The following is a 21080-nucleotide window of genomic DNA, read 5'->3' as shown; positions in this document are numbered from 1 at the left end:
TTTCTCCATGGCTTCCATTGACATGTGTTACTCTATCTCTGTCTCCTGGAGCTTGTCCCCTTGGTCCCTGAATGGCTCCTCTGGTTCCAGTGACAAAGTCAAGAGGTAGAGAAAAGAATTGTCCTTGTATTAAGCCCTTCTTTAAAGTGAGAAAAGCATTGCCAGACAGATATGTTCTCATGTGCTGGTGGCTGGAGTTGCTTCGTGCTGTGCCCAAACCAAAACATGGCCAGAGCAATGAGACCTCTGGGGCTGGAGGAGGACTCAGCCTCCTCTGAAGAACTTTGCCACTTCAAGGTGTGCAAACAAAATCAGGTTTGTTTATGGGGAAAAAAATGTATGTGTGTGTTGGTGGGTGGGTGAGGAGGGATGGAGGTTAGGCAAGTGATATGGCTATTGGGGTAGGGAACCCATAATTCCAATTCTAAGTATAATTCTAAGTCTAATTCTTTAACTGTTTGGTTGTTTGCCTTCATTTCTGAGCAGTTCTCAGAGGAAATTGTAATCTCAGCAGGTATCTTAAGTCTTCTCTTGATAAACAGAATGGTCTAATATGGGAAGGTTCTTAAATTCCCTTATGAAAATTATAATGTTATAAGTACTTCCCTGGCGGTCCAAGGTTAAGACTCTGCACTTCCACTACAGGGGGCACGGGTTCGATCCCTGGTCCTGAACTAAGACACTGCACGCTGCACAGTGCGGCCAAAAAAACAAAAAAAAAACAAACAAGACAATTATAATGTTATAAACACTGCACTAACCTGTAACTGGGCCCTTTGGAAAATTGTGAGCCACTGTAAATCATCCCTATGTTATGGTAGTTAACGGGTCTTGAGAGTGGAAAACTTCTTTTTACAGAATCACGATTTAATCATATAGGTGTTGAGGAAGTTTTGGTATTTTTGGTGCTGATAGTAGATAATAAGGAAGGGAATACAGATATATGGATAGATAGATCTATATCTATATCTATATATAATATAGATATATGAGGTATAGCTGAGGTGAATGCTTCCTTACTGCCAGGTTACTCAAAATATCAATTTAGAAGCAGGAGCTTTGTTTTATCTAAAATTTTAAAGTAGACCAACCACACCAACCCCCCTCACTGAAAGGTCATTCTTTACCTGAAAAAACACATCCTACATTATCTGGAAGAGCAGTGGAGAGACGGAAGGTCTTGCCAGGTTATGGGGAAACAGATGGGCTGAACTCGGCCAGGGAGAGGTCAGGTTAATGTGACCTCCTTCCTCCCCTCTGGCTCAGCCTTCCCAACTGGCCCCCTTCAAAATCCTGGAGGGTGAGGGACAGGGGTCACTTCTTGGCAGCTTCTGCCTGGGCTGCCAAATCTGCCTCTTTCTGAGCAGCCAGGAACAGGGCTCGCTCCTTCTGGAAAGCTGCCAGCTCTTCAGAATGGAGGTCCTTCACCACACAAATGCCCAGGGACTGGGCAGATCCAATGATGGAGTGGACAACAGAGGATGGGGCACGTCCTGCAGGGCAAAGGCGTTATCCTGAGCTTTGACGCCGGCGATCTCCTACACATGCTTCAGTGGCACCAGGCCTGCCACTTCTTTCCCTGTGTGTGGGGCCCCCTTCTCAATCCCAGAAGCTGCCTCCAGGAAGTAGGAAACAGCGGGTTGGCCAATTTTGATTTCAAATGCCCTGTTAGGCTTCACAAAAATCTTGGTAGGCAGAGAAATGCCTTCTTTGATGTCCTTGGTCTTCTCGTTGAACTCCTTACAGAACTGGTTGACAGAAACGCCTTGCTGACCCAGGACGGGGCCTGGCGGCGGCCCGGGCTGATGGTCTGGATCATGCCGCTGGCCTCAGGCTTCCTGAGGGCCTGAGTGGCCTGGCTTAGCCTTGACATGATGTGGAGTTCCCGGCCTTAGTTCATTTCAGGTCTACAGCAAGGAGGAAGGAGCGGGGAGGAGGACGGGGGGGACAGGGACACCTTCTAAAACCTGCACTGGCCTGCATCCCAGTGACTACAGCACTTTATCTCTTTCTTGGAACAAGTCATCTGACAATTATAATATATTCTTCTCATTAATAAATCTGGGGTCTGGCAGTAGCAGGCATCTCTTGATCACGTATGGCAGGTGTGGAATTTTTATATAGTTCCTTTTATAATTTTGCTGATCTGGCATATTTAAGATGAATTATGAGAAAGAGGGACCATCACTGATCAGGTAATGCTTGAAAAGAAGTAGTGCACCTAGACTTATTCCTTTTAATATCTTCTTTAACATTTTGGTGATTTCCCAAATCTAGCGGGCCATGCTGTTTTTAAAACAACAGTGGCTACAAAAATGTTTTCTCTGGTATAGGAATGAGGACAGAAAAGTTGCTCTGTGCTGGTAGCAACAAAAAGAAAGGGAAAAGATGAACAAATCACACATAGACCTTGACTGCTAGGAAAAGCTAATGATGTAAATGAATAATAGTCAGGTTTTTATTATTTCAAGTAAATCATCACATTTATGACATACTACTCCCAAGACAATAGGGCAGCAGCTTTTAGTTTTAAATATTTTATTTTTTTTCCTGTTTTTTGTTTTCCTGCATATTTCATCCCCATTCAAGTACTATTTAATTCACATTCACATTGAAGTATAAAAGCTGAGATATTCAAAAGCCACTCACTCTTGGGAATTCCCTGGCGGTCCAGTGGTTAGGACTCCATGCTTCCACTGCCAGTGGCCCAGGTTCAATCCCTGGTCGGGGATCTAAGATCCCGCATGCCTCGTGGCACGGCCAAGAAAAGAAAAAAAAAGCCACTCCCACTTGAAATAGTACTTAGTAACTGTGTGGTCTTGGGCAATTATTTAATCTCTGTAGTTATCAGAGTCCTCAATTATAAAATGAGGGTAATAATCTTACTGCCTTTGGGAGTGAGATAAAGTAGCTTTGAAAAAGCTGAATCTTGATAGCTAAAGTTTATTGCTTTTTTTGTTTCCTAGGTTTTGAGTCTATTTTAACAAAATATGGTGATTGTGCTTTGGAGAGTCAAGCTCCAAGGTGAGGAATTCTTTCTTTCATTAGTCACAGACAACGAGACTTTTGTTCTTCCATGAGCACTTATTAAATACTGCAGTTAAGAGATCAAGGGAAGGACCTGTGAAAAATATATAGTTTGTTATGGTGAGATATAGTGGAAGAAATTGTAAATTGTACTAGTTACTGTTTAAAAAATTTTTTTTTCCTCAATTTTTATTTTAGTAGCTGTCCGGACTATTTTCCTCTGGCTGTATATTTCTCTCCACTTGTCTTCCTGGAATCTTAAGCAAAATTCCATTATGGAATCTTGAAGCGAATTAATTTCACCCTGAGTCCCAAGGTTCCTATTCTAGCAAAGCCTATCAATTTACTATTAACAAAAAATTCATTTAAGGAAGAAAGATAGGATTTTCCTTCTGACAACAGTATTTCTAGTCGTTGCAATGTTTGGTGATATACTTTTCTGGGAATATGTTCATTCATCTGTGTTCTCTTTGTCTTATCCCCACTCTGCTGATTTAGCTGTGCAGACACTGTCCTCTCTGCTAACCCTACTTTCTTCGGAATCTTCTGGAATTCCTGCATCATCATAAATACATTTTCTCACACATGCAGTACTTTTCAAAGAGAGTCCACTGCATCTGCTTATTTTATTTTATTTTTTAAAATTTTTATCGGAGTACAGTTGATTTACAATGTTGTGTTAGTTTTCCATGTACAGCAAAATGAATCAGTTATACATATACATAGATCCACTCTTTTTTAGATTTCCCAAATAGTCCATTACAGAGTATTGAGAAGAGTTCCCTGTGCTATACAGCAGGTTCTTGTTAGTTATCCATTTTATATATAGTCGTGTGTATATGTCAATCCCAGTCTCCCAGTTTATCCCTCCCCCCTCTTCTCCCCTGGTAACCATAAGTTTGTTTTCTACATCCGTGACTCTACTTCTGTTTTGTAAGTAAGTTCATTTGTACCCTTTTTTTAGATTCTACATATAAGCGATATCATATGATATTTGTCTTTTTGTGTCTTACTTCACTCAATATCTAGGTCCATCCATGATGCTGCATCTGCTTATTTTAAATCTTTTTTAAAAAAATAAATTTATTTATTTATTGGCTGCATTGTGTCTTCGTTGCTGCGTGCGGGCCTTCTCTAGTTGCAGCAAGTGAGGGCTGCTCTTCATTGCCTTGCGTGGGCTTTTCATTGAGGTGGCTTCTCTTGTTGAAGAGCACGGGCTTTAGGCACGTGGGCTTCAGTAGTTGTGGCACGTGGGCTCAGTAGTTGTGACTTGCGGGCTCTAGAGCACAGGCTCAGTAGTTGCAGCGCATGGGCTTACTTGCTTTGTGGCATGTGGGATCTTCCCAGACCAGGGCTCGAACCCGAGTCCCCTGCATTGGCAGGCGGATTCTTAACCACTGTGCCACCAGGGAAGTCTGCATATGCTTATTTTAATAGGAACCAAGCTGTAACGTGAACATCTTTTCCATGAAGACCGCCCATTTTCACACTGTTCCCCTCATACCACAGGTCTGGGGGTGTGTTGCTGACCTTATAAATTATAGACCGTTACATCTCCATATCTTTGAGGTGAATTTTTTTTTTATTATGACCTTTGTTTTTTCCTCATCACTGTGTTCTCCCAACTTTTTAGTGGTTCTTTCATAGTCATGAAGGGTATGGGTACAGCTTCCATTTTTTCTTCTCATCCCAGATTCTGCTATTCCCCTTTTCAGGTTCCTTACCTTAGTGAACGACCCTTTTGGGATCTTGCCTCTGTGGTTCCTTTATTTTGATGACTTTCATGTCCAGCTTTCTTCAGCATCCTCTTATAAGGCTGGACCCTCCTGTGACCAGAATTGCTTTACTTCTGAGAACTTACCCTGCAACCTCCCACTGTATGACTTCTTGTCCTTGCAGCCCTCATGTCTTCACTGGCACCAAAATGATTCACTTTCACCTGTCAGCAAGAGCTTCAGTCCCTTTCCATTCCACTTCCAGGCTTCTCACCATTCTTTTCTAGCCTCTGTTTTTCTTCTCTGCCTCTTATTTATCTTCCACTTCCTGTACTTCTTTTTGTCTTACTGCTCCACTGACACTTCTGTTAGAGTTTCTGATCATTATTATGCCATATCCAATGAACAGTTTTCTCTGATTCTCCTCTTCTTCTTTCTTGATATCTCTTTCTCTCTCTCTCTCTTTCTTTTTAAAATTTTTTTTTAATTTTTTTTTTTTTTTGGCAGCACCACACCACTGCTTGTGGGATCTTAGTTCCCTGACCAGAGATTGAAACTGGGTCCTGGCAGTGAAAGCACAGTATCCTAACCATTGAACCACCAGGGAATTCCCAAAACCTCCTTCTCTTGATTTCTACAACATCATTCTCCTTTAGTTTATGTCCTGTACGTTCCTTCTTAGTTCTCCTTTATAGGTTTTCCTTTCTTTTACTTACCCCTAAAAATTATGGTTTACAAAGTGCCCTTTCTTGGTGTTTTACTCTCTTCAATTCTTACCTCCTTCTAGTTCATTTCACTCAAATTTTAGTAACTTTAATGATGTATTGATGATTTCCAAATCTCTATATCTGTCTTGCTCCTCTATGTAAATTTATATATACCTAAAATTGTATTTACCTTTTCCCATTGAGCGTCTTTGCATAGCTGACGTTCAAGAGATGCCTCAGTGTAGAATGTCCAAAATTAATTTTGTCGGGCTTCCCTGGTGGCGCAGTGGTTGAGAGTCCGCCTGCCGATGCAGGGGACACGGGTTTGTGCCCCCGTCTGGGAAGATCCCACATGCCGTGGAGCGGCTGGGCCCGTGAGCCATGGCTGCTGATCCTGCGTGTCTGGAGCCTGTGCTCCACAACGGGAGAGGCCACAACAGTGAGAGGCCCGCGTACCCCCCCCCCAAAAAAAAAAATTAATTTTGCCTCTTTACAACTATCTCTTCTCTGGTATTTTGTTTTGGGGGAATGGTAGCAACACACAGCCAGCTGCCCAAACCAGGAGCGTGAAATTCTAACTAAACCTTAGTTTAGTGTGAGTCTCACTGATTCAGCTCATAGATGGCTCATGTAAATGTCTCCATTTTAGTTCTTACTTCTATAATGGATGTGGGCATCCTCCTCACCTAGACCATTGAGAGTTGTCTTAATTTTTTTGCCTCAGGATTTCTATCTCTGGCTGATGTCTGAGAGCTCCTCAGTCTGGAAGGAGTGACCATCTCTGGAGACTTCCCACTCCCCCTACACCCTGCCACCCAGCCATATCTTTGACCAGCCATTACTTACTTATTAGCCTTTGTCTCAGCATGTTTAGGAAGACTTTCTTTTCTATAGACCTCTATTCTCATAATCCTCTATATTTTACTCTTTCCCAGCCTTCATCAAACTTTATTCTACTTTTTTTCTAGTTTGGGTAAGCTTATGCAGGTTAAGCATGCAGTGATGCATCACTGCAAAGTAAATGATGTGGTGGTGAGAGAACAATTCAGAGTGCTGGGTCTTTGAGCCAAGCCCAGTCCAAGATGCCCTGTCTTGAGTGTTTGTTGGAGGTACTAAGATAGTGGTCAGACTGAAGAAACTGGGAACTTGACCTTCTTTGGTAAGGCAGCATGCACAATTTGCCCTCTGTGCTTCTACCTAATCCCCCAAATCCTCTCAAATCTCAGCTTCACTTCTGCAAATTCACTTTGCCTGTTTGCATAAAAAGGAAAGTAACTCTTTTTCTTTAATACCGAAGGTGCCCACATTAGACATTTCATTTTTGTTGTTGTTGTTGGTTTTTATTAAAGTGAAGTATAGTTGATTTACAATTTTGTGCTAGTTTCAGGTGAACATTAAAGTGACTTAGTTCTAATTTTCAGGTCATTACAAGATATTGAATGTAGTTCCCTGTACTGTACTGTAGATCCTTGTTACTTACCTATTTTATGTTATAGTAGTGTCAGTTAATCCCATACTCCTAATGTATCTCTGCCTCTCTCCCTCTCCCCTTTGATAACCATAAATTTGTTTTCTATGTCTGTGAGTCTGTTTCTGTTTTGTAAATAGATTCATTTGTATTCTTTTTTAGATTCCACATATAAGTGATATCATGTAATATTTGTCTCTCCTTGTCTGACTTACTTCACTCAGTATGGCAATCTCTAGGTCCATTCATGTAGCTGCAAATGGCATTATTTCATTCCTTTTTATGACTGAGTAATATTCCATTATATATATGCCACATCTTCTTAAACCAGTTGTCCGTTGATGGTCACTTCGGTTGTTTCTACATCTTGGCTATTGTATATAGTGCTGCTATGAACACTGGGGTGTAAGACCTTGCATTTTTAACCCATGACAATAATTATACATTATCAGAAGTTATAATTTATTTCTTACCATATTGAGTCTAAAGAGAGAGCTTAAAATGTCAGATAGGGTGATGTGCCTTTTCCTTGCATTTTCCCACAAGATTTCCTCCCTCACATTTTTTAAAGTTTAAGATAACATACAAATTTAAAGTAACAAATAGATAAATAGATAAAAGAATGCAGTGCCTTTGAAAGCATATGGATTTGGGAAGTTACAAAAATGAAATACTTAGGAAAAATATCTCCTGCTTCCCACTCCCTAAATATGTAAAAACAATTTTTCTATTATCTAAAAAAGTGAAGCACTGCAACCTAATCTATATTTTCTTGCCACAGATTAGCATTTATGTGATCTTATACTAAGCCTTTGTGATATTAATAGCTAAAAAATGCTAAAAATATTGTATTCCATATAGACTGATGTTTAAATGTTTAATCTGTTGTAAAATCTTGCTTGTTTTGTAAATAGCTGTAGTTGCTGTAATTCCTTGAGAATAAATGACCTGGTTTTGAAAAAGTGTTTTTATCAAAATACATGTACATTGTTCAAAAAGTCAGCAGTTATCCTAAGGCTTAGAATAAGAAAACAAGACCAACAAAAACAGTTGGCCCAGGACTTCCCTGGTGGTGCAGTGGTTAAGGATCCGCCTGCCAATGCAAGGGACACGGGTTCGAGTGCTGGTCCGGGAAGATCCCATATGCCACGGAGCAACTAAGTCCGTGCGCCACAACTACTGAGCCTGTGTTCTAGAGCCCACGAGCCACAACTACTGAGCCTGCACACCCAGAACCCATGCTCTGTCCACAGCAAGAGACGCCACCACAATGAGAAGCCCGCGCGCCTAGAGCCCGCGCACCAAAATGAAGTGTAGCCCCCGCTGGCCGCAACTAGAGAAAGCCCACGGGAAGCAACGAAGACCCAACGCAGCCAAAAATAAATAAATAAATAAATTTATTAAAACCAAACATTTGGCCCCTGCCATCATGTTATCAGCCCTTCCATGGTTTACCTCTCAGACAGAAACATTTCAGTCTTTTACCTGTTTCTTCTATAGAGTTTTTAACTCACTGTAGTATATTTCTTAGTTTTTCAATTTCAGGCAGTATTTGTTGACTTCCTTCTGTAGAAGATGAGGAGTTAGAAGTCCAATTACATCACCAATGCACACACCTTCCACTCCCCATCCCCCCACTATAGTCCTCCTTGCTTAGGGGATGCCAAGGATGTATATTTTATGACTATTGAAATATTGCTCAGAGCTGAGTAATGTAGTAATGTATTATGATTAACTTTTTCTTATTCAGATTTTTTGCTTCTTAGGAATTTAATCATTTTCATTTTTGGGGTTTGTTTGCCTAGTTTTCCCACAATACTCTAGCGAACTATATATAAAGGCTTTCTCAGTGTGGTCAAACACATCAGGGATTGTATCAGTCAGGATGGTTCAGGTTGTGCTAAGGTCAGAAACAGCCTCAAATCCTCACTTGTTCTCTGTGGAGCTACTCAGGTACCCCTTGCCCTCCCACTGAACCACCTTCATGCTTCATTCTGGACTCAACTCTTTCTGCTTCTTTTCTCTCTGTTGATCTGGGACTTCAGTTCATCATTACTCCATCATCTTGGGGGTTCTCCTCATTTTCTCATATTGGAATCTCCTATTTTCTAATTTTGTTTACTCCTTTTTGTTGGTGGAATACATCTTCCAGAAGCTTCCTGAGAAAGGGTTTTTAAAAGGAAAGATTTTGAGCTTGGACATGTCTAAAAATTTTGCTATTCTACCATTACGTGTGACTAAATACAAAATTTATTTTGGAAAATTATTTCCTTTTAGAATTTGGAAGGAACTGTTCCACTGTCTTATTTTCCTGTGCTGCTGTTGAGAACCCCATGATCATTTGAATGTGACTCTAGGTATTGAAAACTTTCATCTCCATTCTTCTGATAGTTCATGATGATGTACCTCGGTGCAGGTCTTTTTATTATTACATTTCATTAATTTAGTAGTGAATGACCAAAAATTAACTGGAAGCTCTATGAATGGATGGGATTTGTTGCCTGTGGACTTTACTGGGGATGATATGGAGAGGAGCTGACTGTTTCTTTGTCATTGTCCCCTTCCCCCGCCCCCACCCCCTGCCCCCATCTGTAGTTCTTACCTCTTGGGCTAGTTTGTCCAGATTTGAATCCTCTAAATCTTGGAAATGAAGTCATTTATACATTAACTTACAATAGCAGCCTTTAACATAAGCCCCCTGTCTTGGACAGTGCCACCTCCCTCCCCACTTTCTGTTCTCCCTGGTCTACCCTGGTCCACCCTGGTCTGACCTCTTTCATCGTCCAGTGTTCTGGGGGTCAGGGAATGATATTTGCCTAATTGTGTGTGAGGGAGCAGGGGATGTTGGTACGAATAGACCTTTTATCCACTCTGTTTTCTCACCAGCCCTTCCTCTACTCCCAAGGTTCCCACTTCCCAGTAACTTGGTCTTTCCAGGTACAAAGGTACTTCTTGTCCTTCTGTGTTATCTAACATCTGTGTCAATTCTGGAGCAGCTTCAGTTGACTCGTTTTTCTGCTAATGATGGAGTCTGTAATGACTACTCATCTCTAAATTTTGCTTACTAATGAAAACTTTTTCTAATATCAATCTCTGTGCCTTGAGCTCTGTTCTCTTCTATCAGTGATCTAGGACGCAAATAAGTAATACATAGCATTAAGTAAAATCTTACAACATCCTGAAAGCAGTGCAGATTACATTTCTCATGGCTTGTTGTCCTTTTTTCCTAATGAGGAAAGTATCCACAAACTCTAAAATAGCACATGTGAGAAGGAAACAAAGAACTTGAACTTCAAAGGATTGTACTTTCTGGTTTCTTTGCATTCCTAGTGATTTTTTTTTTCCTAGTGATTTTGTATTGGATTCCAAACATTGTGAATTCTATCTTTTGAGACAGATACTTTATATTTCTGTAAATATTCTGAGCTTTATTTTGGAATGTTGTTATTTGGAAACTGATCCTTTCAGGTCTTGCTTTTGAAATTTGTCAGGCAGCCCCAGAGCAGTGCTCAGACTAAGGTTTATTATTTCCTGCTACTGAGGCAAGACACTTTGAGTCCTCTAGCCCTGGGCATCCTGAGTTTCTGCAGGCTATTTTGTGTAAGTCTGGGTACAGTTCCTGACCCTGTGTTCTTTGCCAGGCACTGTTACCACTGGTTCTTTCCCAGCCTTAGTTTCCTGGCATGAATGTGATAATCAGCAGTCAGCTGAGTACTTGAGAATATATGCTTATCTCCAGAATTTTTCCCCTGTGCAGCCTTCTTCTCTCTGGTCCTGAATCCTGTGATTTCTAGCTGCCTTGGTTTTTCCAGACACTTAGCTCTGTCTTCTCAGTTCAGAGGCTGCCAGGCTCCATCTGGATCTTCCTGTCTGTGAGCAACTTTCTCAAAGCAGTTACAGTAAACCGAGGCAACTGTAGGGCTCACCTCGTTTGTTTCTCGTCTTTCTGGGAATACCATCCTCTGTTGCCTGAGGTTCATTGCCTTGAAATTGTGTGTGTGTGTGTGTTGTCAGTCTTTTTGCTGTTTCTGGGGTGTGTGTGTGTGGATCTGGTGTCTGTTACTCTATCTAAGCCAGTAGAAGCTACAGGATAGATGTTGGCTTTTAACTGATTATCACTGTACACATTCTTATAAGAACTCTATATTTTCTTCTAGCAGTTGATACACTGAGAGTAATCTGTTAGTATAATCAGATAAAAATGGCAAAATTCCTTCAAGTAATTTTTTTTCTCTGTTCAATGTGTCATCAAAAGTCCTTACATGGATATTTACTTAGAAATTCTTTGTGCAAAGACAACAAGAGTTGATCACTTTTTTTCAAGAAAATGCTTTGCTGGCAAAGAAGAGTTTAATTAACTTCATTGACTGCATCACTTAAGAAAATATGGACAAGAAGGAAGGAGAACTATCACTGATGGGATTGATTGCTCAAGGAATTCATTTTTAACAATCTTTAAAAATGAACTCAGTTATGGAAGTTCCTTAAAAAACTAAAAATAGAACTACCATATGACCCAGCAATCCCACTACTGGGCATATACCCTGAGAAAACCATAATTCAAAAAGATACATGTACCCCAATGTTCACTGCAGCACTATTTACAATAGCCAAGACATGGAAGCAACCTAAATGTCCATCAACAGAGGAATGGATAAAGAAGATGTGGTACATATATACAATGGAATATTACTCAGCCATAAAAGAGAACAAAATAATGCCATTTGCAGCAACATGGATGGACCTAGAGATTGTCAAACTGAGTGATGGAAGTCAGACACAGAGAGACAAATATATGATATTGTTTATATGTGGAATCTAAAGAAAAAGGGTACAAATGAGCTTATTTACAAAACAAAAGTAGAGTCATGGATGTAGAAAATAAACTTATGGTTATCAGGAATAAAGAGGGGAGGGATAAATTGGGAGATTGGGAATGACATATACACACTACTATATACAGAATAGATAACTAATAAGAAGCTGCTGTATAGCACAGGGAACTCTACTCAATACTCTGTAATGGCCTATATGGGAAAAGAATCTAAAAAAAAAAAGAGTGGATATATGTATAATTGATTCACTTTGCTATACACCTGAAACTAACACAGCATTGTAAAACAACTATACTCCAATAAAAATTTAAAAATAAATGAACTCAGGGACTTCTGCGGTGGTCCAGTGGTTAAGACTCCATGCTTCCCCTGCAAGGAGCACGTGTTAGATCTCTGGTCAGGGAACTAATATCCCACATACTGTGAGATGTGCTAGCAAGTAGGCAAATTCTCAAATATGGAATCCATGAACAACAAAAATTGATTGAAAAAAAAAGATGAACTCAAAACCAACAATGCCTAGTGATTTAAAAATCTTTAGTTCACTATATAATGTAAATATGTATATTTAAATGTAGCCAAAGGTACTTATTTTATTCAAAAGGGCAGGTCTCTACAGATAAGAAAAAATAATACAAGATGTTGAGTAACGTATTAGCAGTATTTTCCATTTACTTTATAATTTTCAGATACATGTTTATTCATTCTTTCACTATGAGACCTTCCAGATACTTTTAGAATTGTATGCTAGGAATAACGTGCAAACTTTTCACATAATCATATATACAACCATATCTACTTCAGTCTGAAACACGCTACTAACTGTACTCCTAATGAGTTTTGCCTGGAATGTTTTTCTAAATAGTATAGGTCCTATAGAAGACAGTAGATTCAAATAGAAAAAAACATTCAAATTCTTGTGATATCCCTGCATGTATCTCCTTGGATAATTAGTTTAATACTCCAAATCTCAGTTTCCTCTTTATAAAATGGTAGTAAAGCCAGGAACACTAGTTTTTGAATCACATATATCTGTGTTTATATTGCTTTTTATATCGCTGGCCTTGAGTTAATTAATCTTGGGAACTTTAATTCTTCCCATCAAAACTGAGTGTAACCATATTGAATTGTTGATGTTAGGATTCATTGAAGACATGTATATAAAAAACCTGAAAAACTGTTTGGCTCTTCCCAAATATTCACCAAATGTTAGCTACCATACCATCCCCAACTTAAGCTAACAAGGCAGTTGGGATAATGAATTTTAGACTATAGATAGAAACATTTTTGAAAAATATAAAAAACAATGCATATTATATGGTCATATTATATCTGCGGTAGTCATACAGGCTATAGGCTATAAACTTATAGCCACGTTATCTGTAGGTTAGTACATTAAAGTCAGCTCAACTGACAAAACTTTCTTCATCTGAATAATGGTTGAAATGTTTCCTGGCTAGAGGGTAGGGCACTAGCAGCTCTGCTATAGTCAAGGGACATAGCTTAGTGCTATGAACATTTTACTTATGACTCATTCACTATAAAACTGTAGTATATTATTATGTGCATCATCTCAAAAGAGAGATGCTGAGTTAGAGGAAAAAAATGATGTAGATACCATTGGTGAAACAAAAAATTACCCAACTGAATCATGCTAGATCCAAGAATTCTGAATTTAAAAGGCAGTTGTTAAGAAAATGGTCAATAATTGTATATGGATATCTGCCAATCATTGTTAGGTATTTAAAACAAGATCTTTGAAAATTTTCTCTCTTTGATTGATTGATTAATTAATACTGTTATCTCACTATTTTCTCTGGGAAAATAGCAAATTTCCACTTCTAAAATTCTCTCTGTTCTAACGATGATTTTGAAGTGTCTTAACTGAGTTCTTCCCCAAATGGACACAGTGCAATTTATTTAATATAGAAAATGCCATCAATTGATAATGATCCTTGAATTTTGTTTGAGATCATTGAACACAGGCAACATACTATTTGTTGAAAATCGTAGGAGAAAAATCTGGGAGAGACATATGGAGAAATTTGATTTAAGTTCTTCTTTACCTGATGTTAATTTTTAGGAAGAAAGGAAAAACCTTTTTCTCATATATGTTTTTTCATTCCAATATTCTCCAATTGTAACTGAATAATGCAAAAAATTGTACATAAATTATATATGAAATATCTATAACTCATAAATTATATTCTCTATAATTTAAAAAATAAATCAAATATGCCTCTTTAAATCTTAAAAAAACCCTTTTTGATCCCTGTTAGAAATTGTGTAATGATTAAGACCTCACTAAGAAATTATTTCTCTTGGAGAAACAATTTGCAAATTTAGAATTTGTTTTATAGCTATAACATTTTAGGTTCCTGTATGATATCTTTGTGATGAAACTAGAATTTTGTTGTAGAGTGGAGAGGAAACTGAAATATAAGAGAAAAAACCTGGATCCCAAGTTTTGGGCTCTTCTGTTGCTAACTTCTTCCTGGTTAGTTGTGAACAATTGTGACACTAAGCTCTTCCTTTCCAAAATGAAACAAAACTTTCACTGTCTCATAGGATTGTTGTGAGAATCACATTAGATGATATATTTGAAAGTGATTGGTAATTTAAAGTTCTTTACAATATACAGATAATTTGATATATGGAGATTGACTCCTAAATTAATTAATATAAAATAAAACACAAAATTTCATTTGTTTGCATTTCTTTATGTTCTTATTTTTTTTGTTTTTTTGGCCATGCCGTATGGCTTGTGGGATCTTAGTTCCTCAGCCAGGCATTGAACCCAGGCCCTTGGCAATGAGAGCACGGAGTCCTAACCACTGGACCACCAGGACATTCCCGTGTTTGCATTTCTTAACAGGATACTTTACATATTTATTCCACTTATGTGTCATAGGAACCTTCATTTATTCCACTTATGCTTTATTTCATAAAATAAAAATTAGGTATTATTTTCTCTTTTCTCCAGATTAGATAATAAAACTATTAAAAACTGATTCTCAGCAAAACTAAATGATTTTCTCAGGACCATGTAAGTATGATAGAGCTGGGATTCAAACCCAGGCCCACTCTACCGTACTATTCTATCGCTACCCAATTTTGTGTACTTAATCGAGTTTTCTTTATCTTAGAAATGTCAGTCTATTTCTTTCTCTCTTTATCTCAAGAAATTTCAAGTACCTGCCTGTCAGGTACTGTTATAAAGGAAACCATGCTATAAAGGCATTTACAGTAGCTGGGAAAGTAAATAAGAGTTCCATGTGGCATGGTGTGATCAAGTTGCAGGTGTCGTGAGAGCACAAGGAAAGGAAGGACCAGGGGAGGATCTGAAGTGGACCAGTTGCTTGAGTGAGTCCGGCAGGTCAGTGTGGTAGGAACCTGCAGAAGGAATAAAATGTGCAGAGGTGCAGACCAATGAGAGAGCGTGGAGAACGTAAGGAACTGATGAGCCAGGGGCTGGAGAATGCCAGGAGATAAGATTGTGAAGGTAGGGAGCTTTCTGATCATGAAAGCACTCCAGGCCTCTTGCAAGTTTCTAGACTTTTTTGACTGATGGAGGAGGGAGACTACTGAATAATTTTAAACCATGAAGTAACCTGCTGGGAATCCAGTTTTGGATCTTTCTCCTCTGCATGTACTAAAGGTTAGCTTTGCTTCAGCGAAGACTTGGATGATTAAGTCTGGCTGTGACACAAGATATATGCAAAATGGATATAATTTCTTGTTCAAATTTCTGTTGGGAAAGTTCTTTACAGTCAACGAATTATTTCTTAGAGATAAAAGCAGATTGCCTAACTGTGTCATTACATTTTGAGATTTTAATGGGTAATTTTTTGCCCTGGTAAAAGTGTGTATGTAGGTGGATGTGTGTGTGCACATACACGTGTATTTATGTATATGGTTTTATGCTGTATTATATGTTATCATTAGAAGTATGATGTATGATGCAAAACAAAGCAAAATAGAGAGGACCTTCCTAGGGGAGAGCATTCCTAGTTTGTGTTGAAGATTCAGAGACCCCAGATCTTTAAAAATCTGACATAAGTACTTATAGGTATTCCCTCATTGATTAAAGAATGGTTTCACTCATTCAGGGAACATTGTTGAGTCTTCACGATGTGGCAGGCACTCAAGTCAGGACTTTGGATACAGTGATGAATGATGTAGTCCCTAGCCCTCTCAGGTGGGATTAACATGTATTTCAGCAGCTGTAATTATGATAAATGTTGTGATAAAATTTGCATATAAAGGAAGTTATTCAGACCAGGATAAGCTTGTCAAAGTATCAAATTGGAGTAGATAATAGAAATTACCAAAAGCACTGGCTTAATTATGTAATACTCGAACATGACACCTCCACCTTAGTGCCTCACAGAGATGTCAGTGTCCTGTAAAAAATGAACTTGGAAATAGTGGGTTTCAAGAAACTGTTTACACGTTCATGGATCAGAAGACTCAATAGAGTAAAGATGTCATTTCTCCCTAAATAGATCTGTTGGGTTAAGACAATTTCTATCATCATTTCAGCAAGGTTTTTTTGTAGACATAGATGGATTTATTCCAAAATTTTTATGGAAAGGTAAAGTCTCTAGAATAGCCAAAACAGTTTTGTGGGAGGAATAATAATGTGGAAATAGTCGGTCTTCTCAATGTTAAGGCTTACTGTATAGGCACAGTATTCAAGATGCTGTGGTCTTAGAGAAAGGAAGCACAGAGCTGGACAGAACTGGATAGAGAACCCAGAAGTGCACCCATACAAATACGTCCAATTAATTTTTAACAAAGGAGCACAAGCAGTTCAACGGAGGAAGAATAACCTTTCCAAAAAACACTGCTGGAGCAATTGGACCTCCATAGCTAAAAAATGAACCTGGACATAAGTCTCACACTTAACACAAAACAACTCAAATTGGTTCATGGAATTACATGTAAAACATAAAATAACATTTGTAGGAGAAGACATAGGAGAAAATCTTTGGGACCAAGAATAGGCAAATGGTCCTCAGACCAACACTAAAAACAACCCCCCTCCCCCCTGCCCAAATTGTGCTTCATCAAAATTCAAAGCTTTTGTCAGGAGGATGAATTGACAAATTACAAACTGGGAGAAGATATTTGCAATCCACATTTCAATAAAGGACGTGTTTCTGGAATATATGGAGAACTCTCAAAACTCAGCATTGAAAAGGGAGCAAAAACAATCCAGCTAGGAAATGAGCAAAAGGTATGCACAGACATTTCACCAAAGAATATATACAGTTGGCAGATAAGTGTATAAAAAGATGTTCAATATTGTTAGCCATTAGAGAAATGCATATTAAGACCACAAGGAGCTATCATTACATACCTCTCAGAATGGGGAAAAAAAAAAGTGATCCTTGCCATCAGATGCTGGTATGGTTGTAGAAAAACTGGAGCACTCATACATTGCTGGTGGAAATGTAAAATGGTACAGCCACACTGGAAAATTGTTTGGTAGTTCCTTTTAAAACTGAAAATAGATTTACCATATGACCCAGCAATTTCAATCTAAGGCAGTCTTAGATTTTCATACAGAAACTTGTATACAGATATTCACAGCAGCCAGTCCCTAGTTATATAAACAGTGGTATATCCATACCATGGAATACTAGTCAGCAGTAAAAAGGAAAAATGATTTATAAATTCGACAACTTGGATGAAACTCAAAGACATTATGCTGAAGGAAAAAAAGCCAACCTCAAAAGAATATATACGACATGATTACATTTATTTAACATTCATGAAATAATGTGATTATAGGGATGGAGAGCAGATTAGTGGTAGCGAGGTATAAGCGATGCCGGTTGGTGGATTGGCTCTAAGCAGATGGCAGGAGGGAGTCTTGTGATGATACAGTTAAATATCTTGATTGTGTGGTAGTTACAGGCAGCTACACGGGTGATAAAGCTTTACAGGGCTACACATACAACACGCACATACCAGTGAGTGCATTTACAACTGGTGAAATCTGAATAAGCTTTTTGAATTGCACCAATTTCAGTTTTTCTGGTGTTACTATTGTGCTATAGTTACATCATATGTTAACATCGAGGGAGACTGGGTGAAGGGTGCACAGAACATTTCTGAACATCTTTGCCTTTCTGTGAATTTATATCATCTCAAGATAAAAGACAAAAAAAAGCAAGCGATAAACATAAATAAAATAAATGCCTCCTGGGGGAGAACAGTTTTCATGTCTCCTCCATTAGCACTGCAAATTGTTAGAAATAAAATGACCGAATCTTATGAATATTTTAGCCAGTTTTCTGTGTATTAGCACATTCAGACGCTCCTCCCTCCCTCTTCCTCTCCTCTCTGTGCCTCCCTCCCTTTTTTTTCTTTTAGTCATAAGTTATTTAGTGTTCAAAACACCTTGAAGGATACTGAATAAACAGCTAGAAGAAAATATGAATATCATATATCAAATCTTCAATCTAACTTTGAGTTCTACAGTGACTTATCAATTTAAGTTAAGATCATTTTCACCTGGTCTGATTAGAAATCAAGACTGTCCCTGAGTAACTTTTAAAAAAAGATAATTAAGCAATGAAATGTAATGCTGGATGTATAACCAAATCCAAAGCACTGTTTCTGCTCATTCCAACCACAAAAAGTGCAATTGATTTTGGATCTGAGTAAGCCATGAAGTGATTAAACACACACGTATGTTTAGGAATTATATTCTCTACGTTCATAGAATTTTAAATGTACCTCTCAGAATTCTCTCTCTCTTGCTCTCTCTCACTCTGTCTCTCAGCTTTATTTTATTCTTAAAACCTTACATTAGTCATAACTGTCACATTTTCCATGAAGACAGTTAAGGTAATTCTTTGAAGTTAAATGCAATGGACGAAGTCTTTGTGACAGTTGTTTCCTATCCCTCGAATTAGAAGATTTGGTCAAACATCCACTGTGTGCCTTGCGGAAGTTAAAAACCTACACTCAACTTTTTCAAAATTCTGAAAAGACAAGGCCTGCTGTGGTTTAAAAATCCCGGAGATTTTTTTCCTTTCTGATGTACATGAGTTCTTTTATTTCATCCTAGCATCCATCTAAACCTGAGGCACTAGAGCCCCTTTCCATTTATAGCCCCATTTATATGGAGTAGAACTTATGCCTAAAGTTTTCTGAGAAGCCAAAAAGAGTCAGCATGCATCCAGGAACAACTGAAAATCATATGCTAGACCTTCTTGCTCCTAAAGCCTGTACAGCAACTCTTTTGTTGGTGGTTCCCATGTGTTACTTCATTTTACAAAGTGCCTGGCTTTCCAGCATCTCAGGAAATTTCTCTTTTCCTTTGTCATTAGCTTTTCTTGAAAGCCTACGTTCACCTATCCAAATGCATCATGGTGCTCAATAAAATAAAACAGCTTTTTAATGATGATATCTACACTCATTAGAAAGCATCTGCATGCCGTAACGATGGTGCCTTACTGATTATCTCACCAAACGTGGTGATGGTGGCTCTGATTTGCTAACAAGGTGACGAAGCATATTTATTTTTGTCAGTTGGATACTTCTTCCTCAGCCTTCTCTAATTCACTTCATGGCACTCTCTCACTCTCTTTACTTCTAGAAGACCAAGATTAATATCCCTAAGATCCCTTTTGTGTGCTGATATATAGATCTGCCTTCTTTTTTAGATGCTGGGAGACACCCTCATTCACTTGCCCAGTCACTAGATCATCATACCAACTTCTACCACCCAAGCTTAGGCTACTCCGGATCTGGAGGATCCTGTGTCAGGCAGAGTTTTCCCTGCATTGGGAGAAATCCCAAGCCTCTGGTGGATCTTTGTATCAGATCTAAAACTTCAATTTGCAGGGTTTAATTTTTGCAAGAGGGTGAGTAAACTCTCAAAATATGTCACTACCATATTCTCTTCTTTTACAGTCAAGATTTGTTGTCATTTGCTAGTCCACCAGAGAAAGAGATTAAAAGGTGAGCACTTTTTAAAGCTCATTAGCCCCTTTCTACAGGATCTGAGCTTTATGGAGTCAGTTGGATTGTTTCATTCATGGTGTTGGAATACATTACCTCTCAGGTCCTGCTTCTCAGTTTTAAAATCTCCTTTAGGCAAGTTTTAGCAGCTGCATAATCATACAATCAGGGTCAGACTTTTAGCTTGGATATACATTCCCCCAAATACACATTATATACATTACTAAAACAAAAGAATTGATATTTCTGCTTTGTGACATTCCCCAAACACACATCAGCCCTCATTCCAAGCTATTCTGGACCCTTTCCATGGAAAGAGATTTCTGCATCTCTGGGGCAATAATGAAATTTACTGCATGTCTGGAAATATGTGTCTCTGCCGTCCTATGCCTTCTGGATTTGTACCCCTGGGACTCTTATTTGCTAGGTATCAGGGCCTGGTTGACCTATTGATCATAATTATCTTGTTTATAGACAAGAATTCTCCAGTGGAGGCAAACTCATCAGCATGGTTAATAACGAGGAACTGGGATCTCTTTTGAGGACACTTTTGACTTGTGTTGAAAAACTACCTTAACTCCAGTCCCTCGAGTACCAAAAATTCTACATCAAGGGGCTTATTTTATTCATTTCTACATTTCTTTCAGCTCTCTGTCTAAACTGAGTCCCAGTGCTACTGTATTCTGGGATGTTCCTCCAAAATAGCCATGTCACCTCTCGTTCTTTCTCCTCCAAAATTAATAGCTTGAGCAGGGGCGAGTCAGGGGAATTTTTCATGTCTTTTCCCATGTTGCACAAGTTCTTCCAACAGATAATGTAAATGGATCTATATTGAACTTATTTCTACCTTTTCTGTTTAATAGCAACATCCTGTCCCTTGTTGCAGAAATATCTAATCTTAAAGCATTTATTATTTCAACCAATATGTGTTGAGCATCTCCTAGGTAACAGTCATTATTCAAAGTATTGAGGTTGTACAGGTGAATAAAATAGGCAAACATTTCTGCCCTCATGGGACAATGAAAGGGGAGGGGAAGACAAATTAATATAGGAGGTTGGTTGTATGGGACCAGATCAGAGCAGTGTGGCAGAAGTAGGCTAGGGGAGTGAGCTGTCTGGTCCTGTAACTGAGTCTTGCCTTCTGGGCACTTCCTTTAGAGGAAATGATGAATGCTTGATTTTTTGGCTGAATGGATGAGATGCAACCAGTTATTTATGGGGCACCTTCAAGATGAATTCTCTGAGGTTTAATGGTTAGACATTTTGTCCTCACCAAGATCTAGAAGCAAGCCAGAATCTTGCTGTTTCTGAAAAAAGGACGGCAGTTACTCATTCAAGGAAGATTTATTTT

At 38.6% G+C, this 21080-nt stretch overlaps 1 protein-coding gene and 1 pseudogene across 4 annotated transcripts in view; one reads left to right on the top strand and one right to left on the bottom strand.

Moving 5' to 3' along the window:
• Positions 1-21080, top strand: part of KCNT2 (potassium sodium-activated channel subfamily T member 2) — a gene marked incomplete at both ends in the record, with an annotated part of 353426 nt that overhangs the window by 16219 nt on the left and 316127 nt on the right. The window lies entirely within an intron of this gene.
• Positions 1315-1873, bottom strand: LOC307048178 (large ribosomal subunit protein uL11m-like; annotated as a pseudogene). The gene has a single exon. The product of its transcript is annotated as a large ribosomal subunit protein uL11m-like (transcript).

The sequence above is a fragment of the Hyperoodon ampullatus genome (assembly GCF_949752795.1).
Source record: "Hyperoodon ampullatus genome assembly, chromosome: 2".
In the NCBI taxonomy this organism is placed as follows: Eukaryota; Metazoa; Chordata; class Mammalia; order Artiodactyla; family Ziphiidae; genus Hyperoodon; species Hyperoodon ampullatus.
Note: the sequence above shows the minus strand (reverse complement) of the source record. Positions and strands in the feature narration are given on the sequence as shown.